A 27611-nucleotide genomic window follows, 5' to 3' on the forward strand; every position below is an offset into this window, starting at 1 on the left:
TCTATCAACCCAAGCCAGAAGATTGATGAAGGAAATCTCCACCCGGAATCTCAAACTACTTGATCATGCCACTGACAATTCAAACCAACCAATTCCAACATGGTCAAGAGGCAACGGCACTGCGATAATTGACTACATATTCATGTCACTAAGTTTACATGATCTAATATCAAAAGTAGAAACAGTGCTCTCCAACAAAAGTGATCATAACCAACTGATCATACATGGCTCTGGCATACAAAAACCCCCTAAGCTGTCTCCGCAATGCGCTCTGGAACTGAACAGCACTGCTACAAGACTACGCATCTCACATCAAGCGATGTCCAGACTACCTACTAGCTTTCAGAACTCTGACCTGAAAGATCAAGAAAAACTTAACTACCAGTGGATACTGATGCCCTTCCAAAAGTCTGGCCAGTCCCGACCCCAGACCCACCATAAACATGCTTACAACCAAGAAACAGCAGAAAGAAAAAAAGACCTAGCCAAAGCACTACGCCAACTGAACAAACACAAAACTAAGGAAAACAGTGCAACGGCTAAACAGCTCAAACAAAAATATTCGAACTGGAGGAAATCTCATAAGAAACTCCAACAACAACTAGACGCAGAATCCATCCTGAACACCTACAAGTCTCATAAAACGAGAGAACTATGGAATTTACTTAACAATAACTCACAGAATCAACTTAAACTAACGGCTAACATCTCACACGAAACTTGGACTCTTCACTTTTCAAATATGCACAAAACCCGAGCGACACAAGAATACAGCAGAACTAGCCTTGAAAAACCAAAATGGCAAGTCAACGCAGATTACGAAGATTTTCTTCAACTGATCAAAAACCTGAATACCTCAAGAGCTCCAGGTCCTGACGGTACTACCAACGCCATCATCAAAGAAGATCCCCCTGCATGGGCGAACCTGATGTGCAAACTGTCAACTCTGATTAACGACCTCAATCAAATCCCAAACTCATGGAAAACCGCAATCATCATCCCAATACACAAACAAGGACCACGATAAGACCCAGCAAATTTTCGCCCGATCAACCTCCTCGATCCACTTGGGAAACTTTTTGCATCTATCCTTCTAAAACAACTAACAACCTGGGTGACAGAAACAGGCAGATTCTGTGCCAGACAAACGGGCTTCACCAAGAATGTTGGAACTAACATCAACCTCATTCTATTAAATCTAATCAAATATGAGGCCATCAAAAAACACACTACAGTGCACACTGCCTTCATAGACTTACACATGGCCTTCGACGCAATATCCAGAGAGAAACTTTGGTCTGAACTGAAAGCATGGGCCTGCCCAACAAACATTCTGGAGCCAATCATACTTCTATATTCCGAAACGTCGATCAAGATCAGACTGTCGAAAGAAGGTGCTACCACAAACTCCATTCCAATAGAAAATGGCTTAAAACAAGGTTGCCCACTTGCAGCAACCCAATACAACCTCTTTACTGCCAACATCGAAAAGAACATATTAAGCAGCCAGACAAACCCGCCTAAGATAAATTCCATCCCTGTACCGATCATGCTCTACGCCGATGACATCATCCTCCTCGATAAAACAGCTTCAGGACTTCAAGTGGCCTTGACGGCACTGAGCAAATACATGTCCTCAAACGAACATACAATTAACACCGAGAAAACCAAGACTATGACGCTAGCTAAGACCCCATTCAAGCTAAAAAAACAACTTACATTTATATTGGATGGGACAAAACTGGAAAACGTCACCTCTTTCAAATACCTAAGTGTTCAAATAAATCAATCAAACTCAGAGGAACAATGACCAGACAAAATCGAACAAAAAGCGCAATCACTAGCACGGCAAGGCTGTCTGATACACCACAAATATGGCAAATTTTCCTTCAAACCGATTATAGCATTCTACAGACAAAAATTAATTCCAATCGTCACTTATGGAACAGAAGCTATGCTCAATGCCAATTCAACAAACTGGATGAAATTTGAATCAAGCTTCTGGCGCAAAATGTTACACTTACCACCATCATTCCTGATGCCAACAATCATATATGAGATGGCAACTCAATCATTAGCCTCCATTGTACTGTGGAAACAACTTGATATTCTTCGAAAACTCATCACAGACAAAAAAAACACCAGCTATACAAATTCTGTGACACCATCCAAACACCTTCACAAATACAATACTTCAAAAATGGAAACAGGATCTCCGACAAGAAATGGCAAATGAGGAAATTTCAGAAGATCTGCTAACGAAGTGCCCTCAACATGCCAAAATCAAACTTAAATGATTGGATAAAAACCATACAAACAAAAAACACCTACCAACAGAATCTGAACTGCACGTCAGATAAACGGAAAATACATGAACTGCCCAACTACCTCGCACTGTTTCCAGATCCTTCCATAAAATCAACTTTCCTCAGAATACGTTTGAACATGATTCCGACAAGATCACACCTTGCCACCACCAAGCAGATTCCCCGCAACGACCAATACTGTCACTTTTGTGATGTACAAAAATCCACTGAAACACTGTTCCACCTTGTAATGGAATGTCCCTCCCTTTCTACCCAACGGAAACAATTTGGTGCTTTTTTTGAACTCTCTGAGCAAGAAATGACCACAAAAGAAAGATGGTCTACATTCCTAAGCGGGCTGAACAACAAATACACCTACACAATAGCCCTATTTCTCCAAACCATCCTTGAACTTAACAAACGAAGGGATTCGTTTTCTTTTTTTTTCTCTTTCATCTCTTAAACTTTATTCTTTTAAAAATATTCTATTCTTGTAAAATTTCTTTAATATAATGAAAAAGTTTATAAATAAACTATACCATTAAAAAAAAAAAAGAAAAGGTTGCACTTGCTGCGAACTTCCCACTCAGCCTTGCTGATTTGCCATTGACCGAAACACATGTCAAAAGGCTAATGTTGGGGGTCGTAAATCACTTGGATTTCCATGCAAATAACTTACTTGAATTTACTATAGACTCGCTACCCAGATTTGTTAAAACTGAATGTGATCCAAAAAGAGTATTATGTTTTTTGAAGTCTTATTCTGATGACCTCTGCATATTCAAACAAAGTGTTTTCCAACTTCTTTCATTCTGTTTTTTCCTTTCTTTTATGGATCCATTTTAGATATACTGCAAGTGTATTCTTCCTGAAGGAGCTGTGCGTCAAACAGCAAAATATGTATAGAAAATAAAAATAGAAGGACTAACCTAACAATAATCAAATTGAAGCATAACATTCACACATTACACATCATCTTTTGGGAAGTTTGAAATGAAGCTCCGAGATGCTGTCCTTACAGACCCACCTTGCTGAAAACGGCAACAATGACATGAATGTCACAGTTTGAAACATGTATAAATTTACTTCACAAGGATGGTTTGAAAGTATTATAAATAACACAAACAATTGGAAAGGTTGCAAGTGTACTTAGCACTCACATTTTTTACTCCAAAAGTTCAATGAAACGAAAAAACAAAATGCTGACTATAAGGTTGAGTTATTTCAAAACATGAAATGAGTTGCATGTGTGAGAGGATTGAAATTGATCAAATAGTACAGGCACACGTTCACAAAGGAAAGCGGGACCATTGGCGCACTGGCCAACAGGTAACTATGGGGATTACCTGGTGGGCCTCTGCACCATGGGCTTCTTTTGTGTGGATACCCTGATTCTCTGCTCCTCGTATCTCTCTCCCATCCACATCGTTCCCGCCCTTAGTTCCATCTACCATCTCCCATCTTCGCCCAAATCAATTTGAAGGAAGGCATTTGTTATAAAGCTTCCTTTATGTCATCATCTGCTCTTAAGAAATATGTCTGTTTTTTGCTAAGGTGTACTACTTTTTCATCTTTATATATGGACAAACTTGCTTTACAATGCAACCCTTGGACATATTTTGCCCTATGTATGATGTAGAGAGAAGTCCCTGCCTCCGCACCATCCCTCGCCCCTGGCAAACCTTACTTAGAGGGCTTGATATTGCTCGCTACTTTTGCTTGTACAGTTTAATATGGCATCTCTTGGAACTTTTTTCAAGGGCCACTTTTGACTCCACCACTGAGTAGAATACAAAGGTGATAACCTTTGTCTTTTTATTGAAATCTCAATGCGCAATCACAGTGCAATACCAATGCAAACATCATTATTGAACCATCGATATTTCATTTGACAAGTTTTCGTAAAAACCCTAACCCCAACTAACAAATAAAGTACAGCAGAGAGAGAAAGAGGAATAATATTAAGAATAAATAAATACAAATAAATCAATCATGGATTGAATAGATCACACGAGTACTGATCAATACTCCAACCTTCAGCACATCGCTCCCACCAAATCCATTTATCTCCATCAAGTCTGTAATACGTGTTTCATGATTTGTGGCCAAAAAAACATGTGTTCCTTCTGTTGAGTAAAGTCCAATAAGGTGGCCCAAACTCGGCAGAATTTCAAAATATGATCCGATAAGTGTGCAGTGAGCTTTTCCATGACTAGGATCTCCCATGTCTTCACCCACCAATATGAAATACAAGGACCCCCTGGAGACTTCCAGAACCGGGCACGGTTTCTTCTTGATGCCATCAGTAAGTGTGATATAAGATCTGCTCTCGGGTCTGACATCATGAAGGTTCCATCTTCGGGAACATCTCCCAAAAGCATGATCAATGGACACATGGGGAGCAGACTGCCTGTAATCTCTTTTATCCATGATCAAATCTCCTGCCAATATGTTTGGATAACTGGTGAGGCCTACCATATGTGTCCGACTTCCCCTAGTTGGCCACATGCATGCCAACAGTGGTCTCAATAATCTGGGTGAATGGCATGTTTCCTTTGGGGGGTCATGTACAAGTGAAAGTATAATTTAATGGCTCCTTCTCTAATTAAGGTACAACAGAAGCTCTTGTGAGCTTGGGACAAGATGTTTTGCCATGAATCTTCAGAGAGCTCTACGCCCAATTCTTCCACCGCGCCATATAGGGTAATTTGTCCTCCAAGGAAGCACACTCTAACAAACCTTAGCAGGTGGACACTTTTCGTGCTTCCTGACCCTCCAACACCTGCAATTTTATTCCCCTGGGGGGTCGACAAGCGGATTGTTTGACTTGCTTGTTGGATACTCAGTGTCTAATTTGAAAATATCTAAAACGCTCTGAAGCTTGAACTTCTCCTTACACTCCAAAAGGTAAGTGGTACCCATCCCTATACAGGTCTCTCAGCCGTGGGGTCACTTGCGATTCCCATTGAGAGAACCTCCTGCCTTTCATACCCGAGGAAAACTCTGGGGTGTGTTGAGTGTTGAGCGTGGAAAAGGGGGGGAGGGGTGCTAGCCCTGATTTCAAGCCAAGCTGGGTACACGCTCTATCCCAGTGGCGTAAGGTGGAGCAAGTAGTTCCCAGCACGCCCTGATAGGAGTCTCTCATGGCTCTGGAAAGAAATGGGAGGTGAATCAGAGGAAGAGTTGCCCCTGTTTCTACCAAAGTCTCCCATTTTGGTAGCCGTTCATCTGGTACCCAATCTAGCATCAGGGCGATCTGCGTCGCCCAAAAGTAACGCTGGATGGATGGGACTCCAAGCCCTCCCATACCCTTAGATCAGAGAAGAAGCTTGCAGGGAATTCTGAGAGGTCGTCTGTGCCAAATAAAGCGCCCCACCACTTTCTGTAATTCTCGCAGGTTCCAGGGTAATGATTGTCAAGGCCTGGAAGATGTAAAGGAGCCTCTGAAGCAAGGTCATTTTAACTGCAAAATGGGATCACTTTTAAGGGTGCCTTGCATTCGTCTTCTGGAAAAATAGCACCAAAAGCCCATACGCATTTTATGTCACGTTCACAACATGTACTGGACCATGCAATAGTGAATCGTGTGAATGAACAATCCCAGCTCTTGCAAGAAGTAATCCTACATATAAAAATCTCCTAGGATGTTTGCACATTGGCAACTGACCATGTGCACAGACAGGTTTCCCATGAGACCAGACTAAAGAGCAGCAGTGGGAAAAGTAACATTAACTTCGGAAAGCGCCTGCATATTAATGGAGTGGTTGATGCTGCAGCCATTCTACCTTCAGAGCCAAAACCTCAGGCTGCGCGAATCAGTGCATATGGTTCAATGTTACACATATTTTATTGTTAGGGTGAGTGTTGTGATAAATGAAAGACACCAAGTCCAGTGGGCATTATGTACTTACTGATTTAATCAGAGAACCCTTTTATCACAGACATATAAGTCAAATATAAAGATCTAGGTCAGTCAATGTCCCTAAAATGCTATTTGATTACATGTTACTCAGAGTCGAACATTCACTGTTATTTTTCGTCCCCTTTACATTTCTTATGGGTGCGTTTTTGAAAGACTATCAGAGGTGTGTATTTGAGTGTCCATATTGGAATGTTGGCCTTCCATCAGGGACTATCTCTTATATGGTTGCTTTGAATCAATCATTGCTAAATATACCCCCATGGCTTCAACCACAACAATGTCAGACTATACTGCACGGATCATCTGTAACAAGGGTGAAAAGTGTATGCAGTTGTCTGCATCTTTGAGAGTTGTCTATCCTGTTTTAATAAAGCTATTTATAAAATAGCACTGCCGTATGAAGCTAGAACAATTTATGGAGCTACAAGCGTACATTTGAGATAATATGCATCCCTACAATGCATTGCACAGTGGCTCTGAACAGTAGGCGAACTTCCAATGATGGCTACTGGGTGGTGGCGTGGCACACGTGAAGTAGCTTTACTTCACAGTGATGTCATCAATGATATTTGTGATGTCATGTTTGATGTCCTGGGTGTTAGTCTTAGCAATGCACGTAGATGGTAGGAGTTATGGTGGCTAAGCTTAACATAATGGGGGAATATGCAGTGTTGTTTGGCGTCACTGTGAAGTATAACATCCCTTTAACAAAGTTTTTTACCAAATGTACATAATTATATATGGCAGGGAACAAAAACAAAGGGGCTAAACATGTAATGCAGTCAGTGATGTCATGATTGACATTTGAGATGGCATCTTTCATGTTCTGGGTGTTAGTGTTAGCAGTGCACAGTGGTGGGGCTCAGTCTGCCATAACTGGTGAATTTCAGGGGTTTTTCGTTTTTAATGTGAATCATAAACGGGAGGGTGAACATTTTTTTGTGGTGAAGTGCACGGGTATTTGGTACGGCAACTTAACCATAACGTCCCCTCAACAAAGTTTTTTTTGTAGTGAATTTTACAGGTTTTTGGGAGTGCAACGTAATCATAACGTCTCTGTAGCAAAGTTTTTTTTAACTGAATGCCATACGTTTTTAGTAGTGTAAATGCATCATAATAGTACTTTAACAAAAATTCTGTACTACACTTTTCAGAGTTCTAATAGTAACACATAAACATAGTACTGTAAAGGAATATTTGAAGTAACTGGCCACCTTGCAAAGAAATATACATTATCCTATGCTGGCGCACCGCATGGGGGCGTGTTCGAAAAATCATACACACTTCACAATGACAAGTGTAACTGGTTGATAGTGGGAAAGTACATTGGGTGTTGTGGTTGGATCTGGTAATTCCAAATTTTCCGGTGCAGAATTCCACAATGCAAGTGTTGAACACAATACAAGCACGAGTGCATACCGACACATCTGGATAATTAAACCCCATTCCCTTCCAAAGAGTGCGGAATTAATGCCATTAGCAATCGAGATTTTGCAGCAGTAATGCGTGGTATCAAAAAAGAGGATTTTTTTCTCTTCAACCGGAACACCTGCGGCGTTCCCAGCTGAAGAAAAGAAATTCTTTCTCAAGATGGCCACCATAGAAAGGAAAAGGGGTGTAGGATGGAAAGCCTTCTTCGCTTTCCATTGCAGGCTGCAGAAAGTAAAAATTAAAAGGTGTGCCTGTAATGGGAGCACCACATTTGTGTTCCTTGACAAATTTGTGGTTATGAGCAAGATCTTTACCACAAAGACAGTGCCTGGTGGACATGGCGACCTGAATGCCATGTTTTGTCCCTTCCAGTGAGGACCAGTAGCCACATCCCCGACATTGTGGCCATGAACCATACATAGAGGCTCCCCCTCAGAGACAGAAGCTGTACCATTGATTTGTTATGTACATGATGACACTTGTTAAAAATGAGAACACAATCACATGCACAATACGAAGCTTTTCGGTCGTTGTCAATTACCTTTACAGACATGTGTTGTACATGTAGTAATTTGTTTTCTATAAAAAGGTAGTGTAAAAAACGCAAAGGAGTACTGTACTTAAGTTAACATAAAATCCCAAAGAAACTGTGTGATGTGATGCATAATGACGTCAGAAATACTGGCAGCAACACCATTACCACTCACCTTTCCACATATAATTGTGTAAGTGGAACAAATCGAAAGGTGAGCAGATATGTGTGTTTGGAAGGGGTAACCATGTATTTTTTCACAAACTTTTCTGGCCATAGGGCATCTGCGTGACAGAAATTGGCCTGATGGTCAGAGAAAATGGGCGGACGGCACTAAAGCATATGAGATGGGCCTGACCCTCCCGCACCCAATGGTAGTGGTGTGCAGTACCTTTCTCAATAATGCTCCTTGGCTGCTTAAACAAATGCGTCCATGTGGATGGACGTGTCGTGATGTAGCAACTGTAAAAGAACACATTACGTCCTGCAACGTAGCATACTACATTGGAAAAACAGAGAGTACATTTGTAAAGAAAACACGAACATATAAGAATTAGTACATACGTTTTATTTCACAATACACTGAGTGAAATCATCGCCCTATGCAATTCGTAAAGTTGTTTGGTTGCACAATGACCTCTGCGAAATGATCGCCCTATTCACATTTCCATACAAGTGGAAAGGTTGTCTCTTTGGGTGACAATGAAAATTTGAAAGGCCACTTTGTTTTTTCAGACACAGAAAGTAAGCGGTGCTGCCAAATTTGTCGTTTTCCTCCCACATTGATGTGCAAGACGACGTCAACCGTTCTGATCCACACCAGCGGAAAGGATGGAATGTTACTTCTTATGACGACATAAGCGTACGGACACAGAGGGCCTACACGATCGTCCCGTGAATAATGACGCTCAAAATTCCAGAGATAAGCAATTGGAGTTGACGATTGCAAAATCCGTCACTTGGTAGCTGTAATCCGTGACAATGACAATAGGGAAGAAAATATCTGACGGGGAAATTGGGAAAAAAAGATGTATGAATACACAACCTTTGGATAAACTAAAGTTATGACATAGCTTTTTTATTCAAAATTTACTTCAATAGGACAAAATGCAGTGGGAACCTATCGAAGGCGACAATGTACAATGACCATATGTGGGTTAGAAAATGCAACGGCAGTGAAAGCTGGAATGTCCTTATTAATAATAAAATTATTGGTTGGAGGTAGCAGCGCGATGGAATGGCAAACAAAACGTGTATCACCACCCAACCTTTCTACAAAACAAAATTTTAACACATACTTTTTTTATTAAATATTATTAGAAGGTGAGAAAATGTAGTGGTATGGTACAAACAGCGACAATGTGCAATGTCCATAATGGGCAAAAAAATGGCACCTGAGCATTAATCTTGTAAATCATTAGGGGACATTTTTTTTTATATGGGCAAAGTGATGAAATAACGTCAAAGTAGTATATAGTCGGCAGAAAAAAACATACATAATTTGGACTGTTACTCCCTACATTCTTTCTACTCTTTCCCTGTATGTATTCCCTGTATGTAAAGGTTAAAAAACAAGGGACCCTTATGGGTGTCAACAAATATGCAGCCGTACTGAGCGCATATTGAAAACAGAAAATGCAGTGGCCTCACTCTGAATGCAAATACATTTTCAGTTTTGCAACAACATATCAGCGGCTATTCATGAGAACGGCTAATCTTCTGCCCATGCAGAAGGGCTGTGTGTACAAAATAGTGCAGGTGGCAGTCTCAGATTTCAAACAGTAGGATGCCAGCCTGACCGCAGTAATGATGTGTATGTGTTGTACAATGAACACAGTAAGTTCATTTCGTACAATGAGTAGTAAGGCGCACCGTACCATATGACAGTGCTATCAATAATTCTTCCATGTTTGTTTTTCTACCACCACGTCTCTTTAATGCTCACCTATCCAAACAGTGTCCCATAAGTGCAACAAGTGCATTGGTGTCTTCTTCGGGTAGGTTTGTTAGAGCCGATGTTTGCGTTGAACAGAAAACGAAGTAAACATGGCGGCCATATGGAAAGATTACGACGCACTTCACGCTATGCCACAACCAATCAGTGAAATCGCAACATGGTCGTGGCCAGCACACCATGGAATAACCAATTGTAATCTTGGCCACGGAGCGAACAGGGAAGTGTGTCCGCGGAGCAGACATAGATATCACTAATTTTTGCAGACATACTTTTTGTTGGTTTTTCAGGGAAACACTGAATGGATTGTCACAAAATGTACAAAAGCATGCTTTTGCGCCCAAGCCCCTGCCACTGGTGCAAATTTGGTGCAAATCTGTCTAGCGGTTTGCCCTGTAGCCGTGAACAAAATTTTCCCCGATTCAGTCTATGGGAAAAAAAGACGTTTTGGAACCCCCCCTATAATTTCCCCCCCCGACCAAACATCACCAAACTTTGCAAAAACATTCAGAGTGGCCCATATACTTTTTTTTACAAAGTTTGGTGAGGATTAGTCCAGGGGGAGTGGAGTTATAGGCCACCCAAAAAGTGCTCTTCCTATAGAAAAAGCAACTTAACCATAATTACACGGCCACTAGCGTGGCCGTGTAATTTGCTATAATTTTACACGTAGAGTGTATCCACGTAGTTCCATACTGATTGACAGAAGGTACATACAGATTCAGGCCGAGACTCTGATAGTAATACTCTTACTTTACGATTGGACTCTAAAATTCATTAATTGCCACATTCAAAGACCGTAGTTTCCATGCAACGGCTTGGAGAATATCCAAACTACACCTCTAATGATACCATTGGGGGCCGGTAAATGTACGCAATAGGAAATGCTGCAAGCATATTTACACAAGACATCATCACACTTGTGTGCAATGACAATGCATATTAAATGCTCACTGGTGGGCCTGGCGCCGCTGCTTCCATGGCAACGCTGGATGTGTGGCAAATGCGCAGGGACACCAGTGGATATCAGGAGATTAGCTGTCGAAATATTTCTAGGATGGCCCAGCGTCACGCGTAACTGCATTCTAACTATAGTCAATTCAGTCAGCAAACAACAGCAAAATAGTTACTTTTTTACTTTGTTAGGTTTCTCTACACGTGCTAACTTCTGATAACATCCACACGCACTGACCAGACAACAGTATACCACGAATATTTATACTGGAGGTAAGAAGATGTATTTTTGTTAAATGGATGCCTGCTACTTTTTAAATGATTACATTACAGATTCTCTCCCATACATTCTAAGGCCCTTATTTACATTTCCTGTTTTAGATACCGGTGCCACTGCGCACTGCTGCCTTGAAAACCAAACATGAATAAGCATTAACGTCAGTATGGCAACCAGACACTTCCCAGGGTAGAGTGGGTATTGAAAATGCACCTACCATATACACCTAAGAGCCCTGAAAACTGGATTCTATTATTTTTCCTCCAGCTAGGCAATGTGCCAGGATGATTATGAGTCAAATCTAGTGCCATGATAAACTAATGAGTGAAGCTAACTGGACATCATGCTGTAATATGCAAAGGACAGGTATGATTAGAGGATCAGGATCAGTACCACTCTGTATAACTAAATTGTGGTTTATATGTAACACATATGCTGCTATAAAGAATTGTCACTATAAGACTACATTTATTGTATTTCTTTAGAGTCCGTCCTGAGAAGGACTATGAGTCCGAAATGCATCGGCCAGTGCTTCTGCACAAAATTAACTGAAAATGAAAAAGAAGATTGTCACAATACAGAAATCCCAAGAACTGGTGTTTTTTTTAAATAATTTAATTACACAAATTGAACGTCTGTACCTTTCTGAAGTAGTATTTACTACAGAATTGCCATCTCCAGGCTCAGTGATTGTTTCACTGAGCATTTTCTTCTCTAGTTCCTGATATATTTTCACTTGGGGATTTGATTTCTGTGTCGGCCATGAAGAAATTAGCTAGGAATCTTTTCTCTCTCTCTCCTTATCATAGTCCTTGCTGAATGTCGATGTCCCCTCATTAATGGTTTCTTTGATGTCCATTGAAAGAACTCTGTACCCTAGAATGCCATGTTTGGATCACTTTCTTTCCCATACTGGGCCCTTCCATTTAACCAGAGTACGGTATTTCAATGTTGATTCTCTTAGTTTCATGATACTAAATGGTGAGACTATTTCCCAGAATGCAGAATTTAATCACGTATCTCCTTGTAATTAACAATCCCTCTCACTCTCTGCACCAGAGTTCAGAGTTTCAATGTTTTTAATCCTATTTTCACAAAGCTTTTATATTGGCCTCTGATTCCCAGAAGGCAGCATTTTGTTCACTCACCTTCTCGTGCTTCTTCTTGGAGTTCAGTATTTCAGCGAGCCACTTCCACAACTCTTTTGGAATTGCCTCTGTCTCCCAAAGTGCATGGTTTCAGTCACTCCCCTTCTGGTACCAAAGTCTCTTTCCTTGTTGGAGAGCAATGTGTCACTGTGCCTTTCTTCATGGCGAAACACTTCCAGAAAAAATAAATTCATGTTCACTGTAAAGTTCCTCTTCAGATCATGCAGTAAAAACAATAATATTAGATTTCATTTCAGTGGCACTGCTGTGCCTGGTCCACTGATCTGAACATATCAGATCTGGAACCCCTGAGATGTGTCCTGCAGCATGACTTATCAAAGGACTCTGCAAATTTTACTACATCACCCCATCCCTCATCGAACTCCACTGGCTCCCACTGCCTGTATCATCTTCAAATCCTGCTGAATCATCTACAAGGCTTTATACACAAAGGGGTAGTCCCCAGAATGAACCATTCATATTTTAAACTTTAAACAATGGTCAACATATATTCTGGCCCGGCCAATACTTACAATTCTGATCGAATCTGTAAGTCAACACACTGTGAAAAAGTGAGGAAGGCGACGCGCGCACTCCAGTTTCCAGTCAAAATATACCTGATGCAAAAAGTAACTGGGTTAAATCCCAAGAATGTCCAAGCATTAACAGGGTTGAATCCCAAGTGCTGCAGTTCAGTTGCAAGTATTAACAGGGTTAAATGCCAAGTATTTGAGGAATTTAAGAATGCACCCTTGACAAAAAAGATTAAAAAACTCGGGATACATAATCTACCCCTATCTGGCAGCAGACTATTTAGCTATCCATAACAGCAGCAGAAATTATATGGGGACGGACAACAGGGACATCAACAAAGGGGTAGATTCTCTGATATGAGCAGTAATTCCTCACAGGGATCAACCCAAGGGAATAATTACTGCCCCATTCGCATACCCGACATCGTATCCACCACCCCCCATGCCCACACAACCCCAAGGATGTGTACCTTTTTAGGCAGAGGTCCATTCCAGGGTCACAGATGGGGCCCACAATATGCAGCCCCAAATTGGTTCCCACCAGCTCTGAGGCCTCGACAGCGCAAAAGGGTTCGTTATTAATTACACAGGAATTAGCAGTGCCAGTGTTTAATCTTTTGGGTAAAACACTGACTGTTGCACAAAACAGTATCTTATCAAAGGGATTATCTTTTGTGCCTACTGCCAATACAGACTGGTTTACAGTCCAGATGGATATCCGCAAATTCCTCAGAAAAATCAGGTTAAAAGCTTTCTTCAGAGGTTCGGATCCAGTGCAAGTTACAGAAGACACTGGCCTCCGATGCCCTTCCACATTCACACCTAATGACAATCAGGTGTCTAAGGAAATCATCACCTTTAAGAAGTGCATCCTCAAGGAGGTGAGGAATATGGAAAAGAAGAAACAACAACTAAGATATAACCTTACTAATACTGAAAGACAAGCGATTAGCATGCTGTCAAATGACCCCGACCTAGTCATAAAAACAGCTGATAAGGGAGGGGGCATTGTGGTTTTCAATCAAACCCAGTATCATGAGATGGGATCCATTCTCCTTGAAGATGGTGTGAGCTACAAAAAATTGAGGAAAGACCCATGCAACGAACTCAGAGATACAAACTATCACAACCCTAGCGCGAGAAAGAGGATGGCTGTCAGCAGAGGAATTTCAATTCCTCAACACATCACAAGGTTGTGTTACATCGTTTCATGCTATCCCTAAGATATATAAGGATGCCCTCACCCCTCTGGGGTGCCCTATAGTGGCAGGGTGTGGCTCAATTTTGGAGCCTGTTTGTAAATACATTGATCAATTCTTACAAACCCTAAGCCAAAAAACAAACACTTATCTTTGGGACAGTACTTCAGTTATACAGCTTGTGGAAGGTAGACCCTTTAAAGTGGAATACAAAGACCAATTTTACTTACAGACTTAGGGTACAGCCATGGGTGCAGCATTTGCACCAAGTTTGTCAATTTTGTACATGGCCATGTGGGAACATCATTATGTTCTCAATGATACAAACCCTTTCTTTCCCATTTGCAATATATGGCGTAGATACATCAATGACATTTTTATGATTTGGCAAGGGCCAGCAGACACGTTACATCTATTTTTTGAATGGCTGAATTTACGCCACACGCAAATTAAATTCACCATGAACACCAGTATCAGCGAGATCAATTTTTTGGACCTCTGTATCTGCCTGAGAGAGCAGATACTTGAATGTTCCTTGTTCAGAAAAACTACGGACAGGAATACCTTGTTACACTTCACGAGTTTCCATCCTAGAAGTGTCAAGGATAACCTTCCATACGGTCAGTGCCTAAGACTGAGGAGGAATTGCACTTCCACCAGTGATTTTTTACATCATGCAGAACTCCTCAAAGAATGTCTGACAGCGAGAGGGTACCCCCCCAAATTGGTAAATAAGGCCATTAAAAGAGCTGGTTATACACCAAGGGATGCCCTCCTGACCACAAAAGAACCTTGCAAGGAGGATAAACTGGTATGCGTGCTACCTTACACCACGCATACTTTTGCAGTGTAAAAGGTAATCAAAGAATTCTGGACTCTTGTCAGACTGGAACTCAGGGATGAGCCATTGCCGTTCTTTGCCATGACATGGCAAAAGAACCTTAAGGATCTATTTGTGCATTCCAGACCACAGGTGAATAGAAACCAAACTACTGGTTGGGATCTTCGCCCAATCATGGGTCACTTTCCCTGCGGTGGCTGTTTGTGTGGAGATTTAGTAAAAAGGTCAAACATTTTGAGGTCAGAGGTAGGAAATGGGTTCTACATACCCATACTAACTGTAAAACTCCCAATTTGATCTATTGTATTGAATGTCCATGTGGCCGCAAATATGTGGGACAAACATCAAGACCAGCAAACACCACGATTGTCGAGCACAGATTTCAATTTAGATGTAAAAGCATTAATGCTCTGTTGGTCTCCCATTATATGAAGTACGGCCACACCACAGATGATTTGGCTTGGTGGATCCTTGAGGCTCTACCGAGAGGTGCATGCACCCCTAGACAGCTTAACACTGCGGAAGCTTGTTGGATACATCGCCCCGATACAATTGAAAATGGCTTAAATGAGGCCAATCCACATTGAGTGCAGCATGTGTTTTATGATGTTAAAATCATGCCAGGCACCTATTATTCTTGCTATTTTACTGTGGATTATGTTTTTGAGCCGATAGTCAGATGGTCACGGGGTGATCGCTTTATTAGGTGGACCACAGATGTACCCTATGACAGGAGTAGCTTTCCTGTGCATCTTTAACGTATTCAGATCAAGTGGTATTATAACAGCACACAGCTCTGAGGGTACGAGTCTGCGGTTACGTATTCAACCTTTCCGCAGGCGCATTTAATTTGTTTTGCGTTTGGTGGCCGGATCATTATCTTTTCTCTCCTCGCCTGGAGTGTGCCAATTTAGAGTTCAGAACATTTGTTAAAGGGTATTCCGAGGAAGAGCAAAACACCAGCCCCAGTCGTTTCTTTATTATTCACCTCATTAAAGTGTGCCTGCAGCACATTCACGCTGTTTTTGGTTATAGAGCGTTTTATACCATCACGCATTTACTGTCACCATATGTTTTGCTAACTAGCAGCCCATTACTGAGGCTGACAATATTTTGTAATTGGGGTGAACCAGAGTAGTATAACATTAGCCTTGTTTCTATGTCGAGGTGGACTAGACGGCTCCATAAGGAAGGGCATTTAGTACAGCGGGGCGTTGTATTCACGTATCACGTTATTAACCATAGCCCTACAAATTCGGATGAGTTGGGAGCTCGCTGTTGCTTATGTTGCCGGGCCCATTATAGGAACTACATATGCCTGAATGAGGTAAGGATGACATGTAATGGCTTCGGGTCAGGGGACTAATGGAATGTATGAGATGTTAGCCATAAGATCGCAAATCTTTTGCTGTCAGTCCAGTTGATTTGACATCGCCAGCTTAGACACTGGCCCTGATTGATGATCACACCTTAGCATCCATACCCCAACAGGGCTACTAACACGGGCCAGGGGGCTTTTGGCCTCGGTTAATACCCATGAATATGTACCATAGACTCCATTTATAATGGGAGGGGAGCGGGGCCGAACATTTTAAAATGCGGTTACAACTCCGATGCACATTGTGTTTTACACTGATTATTTCACACCGTGTTTGTGATTATCGCTTGCACCATTATATGTCCGTTAATAGGCGCTCGAATATGTACCACGTTGAACAGCCTCCATATATAGGAGGATGTGGTTTCCTACCTTAATGAGACAAGAATAATGTTGCATATTGTGTCCCTCACTCAATTTTTGATTTCACTGCTTTGGTTTTGTTTGTTTCAGTAATGATGTAATTGATGTGTGGTAGGCCCTCTGCAGATGACAACTTGTTGAAAGTACATTAACTGCTTCCCTTGCATCACTTATCCGGTAGCATGACTCATAGATGGTGAGTTCTTTTCTGTCAATACACTAATTGGTTGTGTTGATATTAAGTGGGCCCACTGGGCCTCGCTGTGGGCTCGGATGAGGCATACTGACTCGGGGCCCTCCATTACATTGCTACAAGAAATGTCATAGGTTGGGCTTGTATTTGGAGTAGGAAATTGTTAAGCACATCATGAATGTTGTGTCTCAATGCGGTTTTTATGTTTTTCGTTCCATACAGCCAGTGCATCTGGTGAATTAAAGCATTTTGGTGACAGCTTTCATGGATTATACAAGTGGCCGTCAGAAGCATAAAAATTTGACCTGCTCTTTTCGGTGCACGACTAAGAACTTACATATCCAGTGAGTCCTATGTTCGCCCGAGGGAATTGGGGAATCCATGTGGGAGCGGGCTTTGCATAACTGATGGAGGTTTTGGGCTCTCCAGCATCCAATACTGGTTTGTTTTGAGATTGGTTTTATACACTGTGGAATCTGTTGGTGTTCACTCTCTTTAAAGGATTGATAAGAAAAATATTCTCCCTCCTAGTCTTTTGCTTGTTATAGCACTGGTGGTGGTTTGTCGGCACACCCACAGGGGCAAGTGTAAGGGTTACCTACTATTGAGATGGGTCTCCTCTTTTCCCAGTGAATTTATGTTGTCTTGACTTTCTCTAGATAGAAATATTTTTGGGAACAAGGATTTTCTCCTTTTTCTTTTTTCTTAGTAAAGTTTTTATATTGTTAGTAATTTTAAATATCACATCCACAGAGCTCCAACTTCCCTTGTGGTCCTGATGAAGGTAGCGAAGTAGAACAACTGCCAAAACGTCATGCTGATATACATGCAGCACAGATGATGTTCCCGGTTTTGATGACCATACGGAAGACGTAGACCTGGGATGTGTGTTCAGATGAAATTGGTGGGAACCATGAGGTTGTGGTAAAGATGTCTGTGGTAATGTCAAATTAGGACAGGGACAGATTAGGATTAAGACTACCTTTCCTTGTGACTGGTCCACAGACACACAAGAATTTGTCTTTATTGCCACTTATCCTTGGTATTTTCACAGGTTTTATCTTGTCTCTTTTAGCAAATTATGTCTGGGGACTTTTCAACACTGAATTATGAGTGTTTAAATATTAAATATTAAAGGTAGTCCTTGGTCCATCTGTCTGGGAACGACCTATGGCACATGGGGATTATGTGGTTTCAATCAGTGTGACATAGACCTTATTTGTCATCTCAAGGCTACCTCTCTTTTTAGATATACCAGTTTTTATATTTCGTGAAAGACTAACGTCACATTTCTGCCCAAATTCCATCCACGATCCCGCCATTCCTAACTAAGAAGCTCATCATCAAGCCCCCTTCTTCTTAGGGCGACCGCAGTGGTCTCAAATAAATAGGCACCCCCATGCTCTAACATGTATGCGACTTCACCCCCTCTAGTGCTGCAATGTACTTATCCTTGTGTTGTGTTCAAGGTTAGTCAACCGTGTTCCATAATGGGGCGGCCACGGTATTGTTGTGCTAAAAATCATTATTTATATGCATGCGGTGATGTCATGATCGCCGCATTCCCATGTGCGACAGCCGACATGTTTCGCTCTCTTCTAGTACATATTCACATGTCCCAGAAGGGGAAAGGTGGCGGTTACACATAAGATTCTCTCATGGTTGCCACATTTTATGTGTGGCAGCCACGGCATTTTCTACTTTCTTTTTTGCCTGTATTACCCTATTCTCAAAAGGTGACACAAAACCTATATCTAACTTACAAATCACTTCGATTTGTGCTCACCTTCGCGAACCAGGTACACAGAATTGTGATGGCGTGCAGCCGCAGACAGGCAAACTGTTCCATCTCGAATCGCCTCTATCAACATGTGGTTGTCATGGACAACCCGCGCATGTGCTCAGGTGTCCATGACATCCCCTGTCAGCATCTTACTGTGGGATTCTTCTATGTCTTGTATAGCAGATCACATATTGAGCTATTATTATGATTGTCAAATCTCCCAAATTGTTTTCCTCTGTACAGATCTAAGTGAGGGCACATCAGCGGACAGTCACAAGTACCATCCTTTTGTCCCCATCCCTCACTTAGTTTGTGTATGTCAAACAAACACCCCAAGCTGTGGGGCTGTTTGATACAAATTGCTGCTGTCATTTTACATATGGAGCGCATCCCATGGGGCAAAAAGTGAAAAGCATACACCCTCACTGTGCAGATATGCCAGGAAGAAGATCTACTGTAGTGTGGGTATAGAGCTCTTAGTATATTTACCAACCTACAGATTTTCCTTTGGAAATACTATCCACTTTGCATTCTAATCATGCCACGCAGTCTGCCAACCTAACAGGTAATATTTGGTGCACATATGTCTCCACTCAGGCCTGTTGTCTATATCCCATGATATGTATGTGTGGCTACCAATTCCCATAACTCAAATGTTTTCCTTTATGGAGATCCAACTCCAAATATGTCTCAAATCGTTAACACTAAGGGGGTGGCATAGAAACATGTCAAGTTCCCTCCTCCATAAAACTAGCTCAATCTGTCCCACTTCGTGGCACACAATCTCTGTAGTCCAGATTGAGATTTATTTCACCTTTCTATGAAAATAATGGGGTCACTTTCGATCACAGAGTCAGGATATGGTAAGCTACTAGGGTTTCAATTCACATATGATACAGCTCCTTTGTGACCAAATGCCTATTATTGTTGTTTCTAACGACTCCCCATCTGTCCATAAAGATGAATCACAATTTTATAGATTCAACCGTGCTCTTACATAAAATTAAGAGTCCCTTAGTCCAACAATCCATCTCGATGATAGAATGCCTGGTTACAAAACACACATCAAATCAAACTCACAAATCATTCCTCTTGGTGAAAGGGAGTCTAACCTTTCAATCGATACTATTTCCTTCTGTAAGAGGTTTTTGTTGATATCTCCCCCTCTCTTGCTCGGTCTTACTTGTTCCAAAATTACGCACTTCATTTGTGTGGCATTATGCCTAGCTTCCACAAAGTGTGTTGATACTGGGGACTTGAGATTTTTTGTTCTTATATTGGATTTATGTTCTGTCCATCGTATTTTTGCTTTGCGTGTTGTCATCCCTACGTAGAATAGTCCACAAGGGGACTTTAGGGTGTATACAACGTTATTCGAGTCGCACGTTCACGAATGGTTAAGTTGAATGGCTTTACCAGAGTATGGATGTCAAATCTCGCTCCCCTTGATTATACTTTCACAATGCTATCAGTTCAGGCACGGTATCATGCCTTTATGTTTTAATCTTGGTGTTTTCTTTGTATCCGTCATTTTGGCTCTGACCAATGTGTTACGAAGAGCCTGGCGGTTGCGATACGCAAATGTAGGGACTTCTGGTGATGGTTTTTTCAAGCGTAGGATCCATTTTCAGCAGTGACCAATTTTCTTTTTTTATTTGCCCACTTTGCAGCGAGTGTGTCATGACATACACCAATGATTTCTCTCCCTCTTTTCCTTTGGACTTAAATAGGGACTCACTTGGCATTCTTGCCGCTCTCTCCGCCACCCTTTCTATATGTTCTTTTTTGTAACCTCTTTCTTGAAATTTCAACTTCAATGTTCCTGCTTGTCTATCAAACTCCTCCTCCTTGGAGATGTTCCTCTAATGCTGCAAAAAATTGCCTAATCGGCACACTGTGTATTGTTCTTTTTGGGTGGAAACTAGTAGCCACTAATAGGCTATTTCTATCAGTCGGTTTTGTGAAGATTTGTGTGTTTAACTCCGTTTCTGTGGTGTAGATTTCTACATCCAGGAAATGTATTTTGGACTTGCTGTGTTCAGATGTAAGCTTTATGTGTGGATGCATTGAATCCATCATCTGGAAGAACTCCATCAGTTCACTCTCGGGTCCATCCCAAATTCCAAAGATATCGTGTATATATCTTACATACATTGTGAGTTGTTGTAGCCATCTATCCGAGTTGGGTACATGTTCTGTTTCTAGGAACAACATAAAGTTGTTGGCATAGCATGAGGACATAGCGGCCCCCGTGTTTGTGCCTGACACCTGTAGGTAATGGTTGTCCCCAAATCTGAAGAAGTTATTCCCTAATATCAGTTTGAGTAATTTTAGTATGAAAACTTTGTCATTGCCACACGTCCCGGTCAGTAACAAGAGCCACTCCATGGCTTCCATCCCTTCATGTGTGTAACGCTCACCTGATTCCCACGGAGGCGCCGGTCTTGGCAGGATGGTGTCTGTGACTCGAAAAGTGAAGTGCAGGACTCAATTGGCTTCCGGGGCTGAGCCTCTTCGCACTGTGTGTCTAACTCGAAGAGTGAGATATCTGCAGGTGAAAGAATATGGGGTTAATGATCTTGGGTTGTCGGGTATCTCTCTCCATTTCCCTTCCTCGCTTTTCCGTGGAGCCCCAAGGTCAACGTGCTCACCTTAGATAGGTGAATGCTGGACTCTCCATCTGCGTCTGGTGCAGGGTGCCGTTGCCAGTTCCTTCACTGGGTGAAACGTAGGCCTCTTGACATTAGAGGTTCGCTACCGTCGTTAACTGCACGAACGGTGAGTTTCCGGACACCTTTTAAGTCCTTACAGTCTTAAGTGCGTGGGCACGTTAATGTGGAACAGGGCTCTGTATAATGCTTTTTCTATTTGTCTTGCAGGGCTCTTGAGGTAGAAGATGGTGTGAAGAAAGCCGAAGTTCGAGCCAGAGTCTTGGAATGACGCGCTTGGAAATGCGTAAGTAAATGCCGGTTGCCTGCTTTTCAAAAGCTCTCTAACTGTCTCTTTTCCCTTGCAGTTGTGAGTTCGGGTGTTGAAGAGACGCTGGAAACGCCGGAGTATTTGCAGGCGCCCTATTGTGGCGGGCGCGATGGCGCGTAAGTAAAATACCTGTCTAATGTCTCTTCTTTTGTCTTTCAGGTGCAGGATTGCAGCGTTGAAGAAAACCGGAATTCCCGGAGTGCCGGCAAGTAATACCACACAGGAATAACTATGCTTTTGTCTTCACAGGCGGAGGAACAGCGTGAAGAGATGGTAGCTGCCGATGGATCAGGTGAGGAAAGCGCTGCGCGTGAAGGTTGCCGTGCTAACCTGTTGTTTCTTGTCTTTGCAGGTGCTACTGAAGGCTGGATACAGGAATGGTAAGCGTTTCTTCTTGCAGGTTCAGGATCGGAAAGAAGAAAACTGGAACAGACACGGTGAGCGTTCTGCTGCAGATGCAGAATAACGCGAAGCACGTTTCATCAATCGGGTGTGGTTTAAATAGCCTTGGAGTGATGAGGCGTCTTCCTCCACGGCCTTGCCTAGGTAAGAAAAGAGTTCCTGTTCCAGTGTTGTATCCAGGGAGTGGAGCTTGCCCCACCCAGGTAAGAAAGTAGTCCCGGCTCACAGAGGATTCCTATGTGGCTGGTAAGTAAGCAGCATGGTCTGCTGCAGTTAAGTCCACCCAAGCATCTTCATACAAATTATGAGCCCGGCGCTTCCAGTGCCGGGACCAGTGACTTTGATGAGCCTGGTGCCACCGGCGCCAGGACAAGGTCCAAAAGGTCCCAGTGGGGACCGGCTGGTGCCTAGGATGAAGGGGAGGGGCCTGCTTCCAAGGACGTTGGGCTGGTCCTAGCTCCTTGGAAGCAGTGATCATGACAGCACCCCCCCTCAAGGCCCCTCCTAAGCGTGTCTTCTCCGGGGGTTTTGGCTTGTCGGGGTGATTCAGATGGAATTTCTTGACCAGACGAGGTGCGTGGACATGTTCTGAGGGTTCCCAAGACCTTTCCTGGGGGCCGTATCCTTTCCAATCAACCAGGTAATATAATTTAGATTTGGAGATTTTGGAGTCTAGGATGTTCTTTACTTCGAACTCAAGTTCTCCATCCACTAGAACAGGTTCTGGGAGTTCGGTCAATCGGGTTTCTGGTTGTACTGGTTTTAGTAAGGAGACATGGAATACTGGATGTATTTTCATATGCGAAGGCAATTCCAATTTGACAGCCACCGGATTAATTATGGCAGAGATGAGAAAGGGTCCTAAGTATCTCGGGATGAAGGTGCGGGGTCCTTTTAGAGGCAGGTGCTTAGTGGATAACCAGACCTGATCTCCCACTGCGTAGTGAGGGGCCTCTTTACAGTGTTGATCCGCTCCTTTCTTGTATAGAGCTTTAGCTCTTTGCAGATGGGCAGTGGCTTCTTTAAAAGTACGAGTGATCACCGAGTGCAAGTGATCCACAGCAGGTGTTTCGAATTCTTGGGGAGGATCCAGGTTAGAGGTCCTAGGATGGTTTCCGTATAATAGGAAGAAGGGAGTCTTCCCGGTTCCAGAATGGGTCGAATTGTTATAAGCGTATTCAGCGATCCAAAGGATATCCTTCCAAGGGTTTTCAGTTTGTTGGAGCATGCAACGTAAATATTGCTCCAGAGTTTGATTTGTCCTCTCGGTTTGTCCGTCAGTTTGGGGATGGTGACTGGTTGAAAGTCTCACATCAATTTGGGCTAAGCGACAGCAACTTCGCCAAAAGTGGGAGATGAATTGACTTCCCCTATCGGAGACCAAAACCGAGGGAAAACCGTGTAACCGAACGATGTTTTCTAAGAATTCTCGGGCTAATACTGAAGCTGAAGGTAGGCCCTTCAGGGGAATGAAGTGAGCCATCTTGGAGAATAGATCCACGACTACTAAAATGGTATTATACCCTGAGCATGGAGGTAAGTCCGTGATGAAATCCATGGACAGGGTATGCCAAGGACAGGGAGGGATGTCCAGTGGGTGTAAGAGGCCGACTGGCTTCTCCTTCTGACTTTTATTCTGAGCACACACACCGCAGGAGATTACAAAGTCTCTAATATCCTTCTTCCATGATGGCCACCAGAAATGTCTTTTGACCTTTTCCATGGTTTTGGTAATGCCAGGGTGACCCTCCATTAATGAGTCGTGATAACAGGAGATTACCTGTTTTTGTATTTTCTCACAGGGCAAGTACAATCGTCCTCGGAAATATGGTAGGTCTTGGTCCACTGAGAAATCCTTCCCCTTGAATTGCCAGTCCTGTAATTCTGCCGGAGTTAGGAGTGATTTGACTGTAGTCTCGATGTCTTCAAAGGATTGAGCGCTGACCAAGCCCAAAATCCTTTGTTCCGGGATTATGGGTATTGGTTCAGGATTGGTCAAGTGTTCATCTATAACCATCCGGGAGAGGGCATCTGCTTTTCCGTTTTTACTGCCTGGTCGATAAGTAATTATAAAGTCAAACTCAGCCAAAAACAGAGCCCAGCGGAGCTGCCTGGAAGACTGAGCTTTGGCCGTCTTCAGATATTGTAAGTTGCGGTGATCTGTCATTACGGTGACTGTGTGTCTGGCTCCCAAAAGATAATGCCGCCAGGCTTTAAAGGCTGATCTGATAGCTAAAAGTTCCTTGTCTGTAATTGAATAGTTGATCTCAGGAGCCGAGAATTTGCGGGACCAAAAGGCTACAGGATGTAATTGGTGTGTGACCGGATCTCTTTGTGATAAAACTGCCCCCGTAGCAAGACTAGAAGCATCTGTTTCTACGATGTAGGGGAGTTCTGGGCGAGGGTGTTTTAGAACAGGTGCAGAGATGAATTTAGCTTTTAAGTCCTGAAAAGCTTGTTCCGCCTCGGTAGACCACTCAAAACGTTTGTTTTTCTTTAATAGAGCGGTGATGGGCTGGACTATTCGAGAGAATTCAGGAATGAACCTGCGGTAAAAGTTAGCGAAGCCTAACATGCTTTGAACTCCTTTTACAGAGGTTGGTGAAGGCCACTTGATGATTGCATCGACTTTCTTTGAATCCATATGGACTCCGTTTGGTGACAATATGAATCCCAGGAACTCAATTTCAGTTACGTTGAAAACGCATTTTTCAAGCTTAGCAAAAAGGTTATGTTGACGTAATCTCTCGAGGACCTCTTTAACGTGTTTCTGATGTTCCTCTTCAGATGATGAATAGACGAGGATGTCATCAATGTAGACAACAACACACACATCTATGAGTTCTCTAAGGACATCATTCATAAAATACTGGAAGGCGGCAGGAGCGTTGCATAGTCCAAAGGGCATAACTTGATATTCAAACAGCCCATACTTGGTGCGGAAGGCCGTCTTCCATTCATCGCCCTCTTTTATTCGTACCAAGTGGTAGGCTCCTCTGAGATCCACTTTTGTATATATACATGCGTCTTTGACTTGGTCCAGGAGTTCAGGGATCAAAAGTAACGGGTATCTGTTTTTAACAGTGATTTGATTCAGGGCGCGGTAATCTATACAAGTCCTAAGGTCTCCTTCCTTTTTCGGAACGAAGAACAAAGCCGAGGAAGCTGGAGATTTTGAAGGACGGATAAATCCGTTAGCTAGGTATTGGTCCAGATATTGTCTGAGGTGAAGATTCTCTGGCTCGGTGAGGGCATAAATCCTACTGCAAGGAGGAGTTGTTCCGGGTATCAGATCTATTTGACAGTCGTAAGACCTATGAGGAGGCAGGGTGTTAGCTTGGTCCTTCCGAAAGACGTCTTGGAATTTCTGGTATTCGGGAGGTAGTTTGGGAACCTCAGAAGAGATTGCCGCCAGTGAAACATCAGGCCGAGGATAACAAGTGGAGATACATTCTGGAAACTGAACCGTCTTTGCTCGCCAATCGATCTGAGGATTGTGCTTCTCTAACCAAGGAATTCCCAGAATGATCTGGAACTGAGGGGCCTTGATCACATCGAACACGATTTTCTCCCGGTGTCCCTCTTGGCTCACTAACGTCACTTCTTGGGTGGCGTGAGTTACTGGTCCGGAGGCTGTCTCCGTGCCATCCACTGTAGTAATGACGTCTTTTACTGCCTTAGGGACAAGAGGTAGATTCATCCTTGATACCATTTCATGGTCCACATAATTACCGATTGCTCCGCTGTCGATGTAAGCTTCAATTGCATGCAAACGATCCGGACGTTCAGGGCTAATGAGGACCATAGGCACCACGAAATGCGAGGTCATGGAACAGATTTTAACGCTCGGCAAGAGGACCTCTACACTTGTCGGGCTAGGTCGTTTCCCTGCTCAGAATTTGTGGTACAGGTATCTGCGGCTCCTACAGCCTTCTTAGCTGGTTTCACTGGACAGTCTCGAAGAAAGTGCCCCGAGTTTCCGCAATAGAGGCATAATTGCAGCTGTCTTCTCCTTTCTCGCTCTTTTTGGGTTAAAGGTCCTTTCATGCCTCCTATTTGCATGGGTTCCACGGTGCCAGCTCCCCTAGTAGAGGTCTGCGGTTTAGAAAACACTCGGGTATCAAATTTGGAACGATCAGCCTTTCTGTTCTGTAATCTGTGGTCCAATTGAACAACTAAGTCAATATAGTCTGAGCATTCTTGTGGAGGATTCACAACTTGAGCTAACACATCCTTGAGCTCTCCACGCAGGCCTCTGTAGAAAAGCGTTATTCTTTTATCCTCAGGCCATTGAGTTTCCACTATAAGTCTGTTGAATGAGGCAATGTAAGTTAAGAGGTCTTGATTACCCTGTCGTAACGAAAGGAGTTCATTGTCCAAGGCCAGCCCTTGTGCATGTCTTGCGAACAGTTTCTCCATGCTGGACTGGAAGGCCTGGAAATCATGAAGAACCGGATCATCCTGAGTGACTAAAGGGATCAACCAATCTGCGGCACTGCCACTGAGATAAGAAAGCACAAAAGCCACCTTGGCCTGATCTGTTGGGAAGGCAGCTGGTCTACATAAGAAGTGTAGGCGGCACTGGTTAATGAACACTGCAAATCTCTTTGGGTTACCAGAAAAGCGTTCGGGCGGAGCCAAGGGCACATTACCGGGTAGATTGATTTGCACTGGATTTGAGGAAGATGCTGAAGGATAATTTCCTCCTGGAGCGGGCAAAGGTGTTTGTCCTGCCTGCGTTTGTAGCAATTGCCTAGCGAGGTCCTCTGTTCGCTCCTTGGATATTATCAGCTCTCTTCTTAGAGCGTTTGTTTCCTGACGAGCTGCATGTACTTCTGCTCTTAGTTCCCCAAGCAACTGGGCCAATTGATCAGTATCCGAGGTTTCCATTGCGCCTGGGTAGGAGTTTTGCGGTGGGCTTCGCGTTCTGTAACGCTCACCTGATTCCCACGGAGGCGCCGGTCTTGGCAGGATGGTGTCTGTGACTCGAAAAGTGAAGTGCAGGACTCGATTGGCTTCCGGGGCTGAGCCTCTTCGCACTGTGTGTCTAACTCGAAGAGTGAGATATCTGCAGGTGAAAGAATATGGAGTTAATGATCTGGGGTTGTCGGGTATCTCTCTCCCTTTCCCTTCCTCGCTTTTCCGTGGAGCCCCAAGGTCAACGTGCTCACCTTAGATAGGTGAATGCTGGACTCTCCATCTGCGTCTGGTGCAGGGTGTCGTTGCCAGTTCCTTCACTGGGTGAAACGTAGGCCTCTTGACATCAGAGGATTGCTACTGTCGTTAACTGCATGAACGGTGAGTTTCCGGACACCTTTTAAGTCCTTACAGTCTTTAGGTGCGTGGGCACGTTAATGTGGAACAGGGCTCTGTATAATGCTTTTTCTATTTGTCTTGCAGGGCTCTTGAGGTAGAA

The sequence above is a fragment of the Ambystoma mexicanum genome, chromosome 4p (genome assembly GCF_040938575.1).
Source record: "Ambystoma mexicanum isolate Mex_15411 chromosome 4p, UKY_AmexF1_1, whole genome shotgun sequence".
In the NCBI taxonomy this organism is placed as follows: domain Eukaryota; kingdom Metazoa; phylum Chordata; class Amphibia; order Caudata; family Ambystomatidae; genus Ambystoma; species Ambystoma mexicanum.